Source organism: Limulus polyphemus, unplaced genomic scaffold (assembly GCF_000517525.1).
Source record: "Limulus polyphemus unplaced genomic scaffold, Limulus_polyphemus-2.1.2 Scaffold1117, whole genome shotgun sequence".
Lineage (NCBI taxonomy): Eukaryota > Metazoa > Arthropoda > Merostomata > Xiphosura > Limulidae > Limulus > Limulus polyphemus.
In genome coordinates, this window is record NW_013666727.1 from 220236 (window position 1) to 223453 (window position 3218).

Below are 3218 nucleotides of genomic sequence, written 5' to 3' on the forward strand. Positions count from 1 at the left end.
AAAAAATTTTAACAGCAGTTAGCAGTGACTACCATACGAGTTCAAAATTTTACAATTTCGCCTTTTTTCTTTTTTTATGCGTTCATTTAATTTTTTTTCGTTGAGCACAAAACTACACAATGTACTATCTGTGCTGCCAACCAAGGGTATCAAAACCCGATTTTTAAAATTAAAATGCTTCACACTTACCAATGAGCCAGTGGAGGACTCATTGAATACAAATCGCACATTGCTTTTACCCCCTCCCCAGTGGCTCGGTGATAAGTCTATGGACTTATGAAACTAAAATTTGGGATTTGATATCAGTGCTCCCCCCCCCCAGTAGCACAGCGGTATGTCTGCGGACTTACAACGCTAGAAACCGGGTTTCGATACCCGTGGTGGGCAGAGCACAGATAGTCCATTATGTAGCTTTGTGCTTAACTTCAATCAAACAAATCGATATCAGTGATAGGCAGACCAGATAGCTCACTGTGTAATTTTGTGCTTAACAGAAACTATACCAGATAGCTCACTGTGTAATTTTGTGCTTAACAGAAACTAGACCAGATAGCTCACTGTGTAATTTTGTGCTTAACAGAAATTAGACGAGATAGCTCACTGTGTAATTTTGTGCTTAACAGAAACTAGACCAGAACCAAACCAGATCACCGGTTGTATCAACTTTTATTTTTGTACAATTTTGTGCTCGATCGAAATTATTACAAGTCCAACCAGTATTTTTTGTTTGCTTCTTTGTTCACTAGAAGTGTTGGGTAACGTCCTAATCTGTCCTTGCACTCGTATTATAACACTTTTTTTTTTTTACTCTACTTTAAGCACTCTCCATTAGAGGTGCTGCTATACAGTTCTGTACGATGAAATACAGGAAAATCAACATGAGCTATTTCCATGGATTCAGTGTCCGTGTCGGCAACTTTAAAGTGTTGATTTGGATCAAGAGTTTATCACAACTTTCGTAGTAGACACTGTATTATTTTGTGTGTGAGCGAGAGAGCGAATTTATTGTTCTAGCGAAAACTTTCAGTGATTTCTGTTTCTTCTGCAAGCTTCCGTAACCCAGCAACATCTTTACAAAAACCTTGTACTGGTGAAAGAAATCTTTCAATTTCTGTTATTTAGGAGTAGCTCGAGACCGTGAAGACAACTAACTTGCATCTGTTTGTTGGTAAGGTTAATATCATACAGTGAGGCATAACATACAACAAGAATGACTTAGGCATAAATTTGAAACTCAGCATCTTGGTAGCGATTGTTTTCCCTTTGGAAAATGACTTTGTTCCACTGGTTCCTGTAAAGGTGTTATCTTCTGCAATTGAGACCAGAGTGTCGTACATCTACCTCAGTTAGTGTCGGAGTGCACACCAGGGTATCATAGTTCTTCCTCAGCTAGTATCACAGTATCATAGTTCTTCCTCAGCTAGTGTCAGAGTGTCGTAGATCTCCCTCAGTTAATGTCGGAGTGCACACCAGGGTGTCGTACATCTACCTCAGCTAGTGTCAGAGTGTCGTAGATCTCCCTCAGTTAGTGTCGGAGTGCACACCAGGGTGTCGTACATCTACCTCAGCTAGTGTCAGAGTGTCGTAGATCTCCCTCAGTTAGTGTCGGAGTGCACACCAAGGTGTCGTACATCTACTTCAGTTAGTGTCGGAGTGTACACCAGGGTGTCGTAGATCTCCCTCAGCTAGTGACGGAATGCACACCAGAGTGTCGTACATCTACCTCAGCTAGTGTCGGACAGCACACCAGGGTATCTTCCTCAGCTAATGTCAGAATACACACCAATATGTCATACTTCTTCCTCAGGTAATGTCGGAGTGCATAGCAGAGTGTCGTAAATCTTCCTCAGCTAATGTCGGAGTGCAAACCAGAGTGTCTTAAATCTCCTTCAGATTATTTGGTTCATTTTATGTCGAGATTCGGATTCTTTCCGCTGTTGAAGTGCCTTCAGATGATCTGCTGTCTTTTCATGTCATGTCATGTTAAAAGCGTTGACAAAATATTCTAAAATGTTGTTTTGTCTACAATAGTAAAAAAAAAGAGAAATAATAAAACAATAGCCTTATCAAAAACCTTGTATCGCAAATAAAATAGTGAAAAGTGTATTACCAAATACTGAACTAATATTCTTGGTAAATCTTCTATATTGACAAGTCGTTGGGTGAAATAACTTGTGGTATAGTGAATCTCCTTCCCTTATAATCTTTGAGAAAATCAAATGTCTGCAGTTCTATTTCAGCCAACGTATGAAGTTGTACCGGACCCATTTCAAACAACAATTGTTGTACTTAAGTCGATTTTTGATCATTTAATTGGGTCACTTAAACCAAATGCACGTATATTTTCGTATTTAGTCTGATTTTCCCGTTTAGAATTGTTTAGTGATAAGAAGGTGTGGTTATTCCATTTCTCGGACAGTGTATCTAGAAGTTTGTTTGTTCTAGAACAAAGCCACATATGCCTGATGGTTAGGGTGCTTGTCTCTCAATCTACGGATTGCGGGTTTGAATCCCTCTCACCGAACATTCTAGCCCTTTCAGCTTTTCGGAGCGATATATAGTGACGGTCAATCCCACTATTTGTTTGTAAAAGAGTAACCCAAGATTTGGCGGTGGGTGGTGTTGACTAGCTGCCTTCGCTCTAATCTATCATTGCTAAATTAGGGACGACTAGTGCAGGTAGCCCTCGAGTAGCTTTGCGTAAAATTCCAAACATAGAAAGCCACATTGGACTAACTTTTGCGTCTACCGCAGGGAATGGAACCCCAGAACTTAATGCTGTCCCAACGGGGGACGTAGCTGTAGTTATAGCAATAGCATTTTCACTAGTTTTCTGATTAGCTCCAATGGTCTTTATTAGTTTCTTCATTTGTCATGCTGCTAAAACCTGAGAACAACGTCCCTTAGGTTTTCCAAGTCTGCCTGTTTTGTTTTTTTTATGTTTTCTTTTTTTCTTAAATCGAGCATCAGACACACATGTTTTTTTTTCCTTAAGGTCATTGTTTAATCGCTTTTCAGTTATCACTGTTTTAATGGTCATTTTTCTAGCTATCTTGAACTTTATACATACTTAGAAATAGTTCTAAAATAATATTTAATTCTGTGCGCGTCCTGAAAAATTATAGTTTTTAAAGCTCGTTCATATACCACAATGACTTAGTTTCCAAAATATTTTATAGATTTCTAGCTAGACATTTTTAGAATACTCTTATTATCTA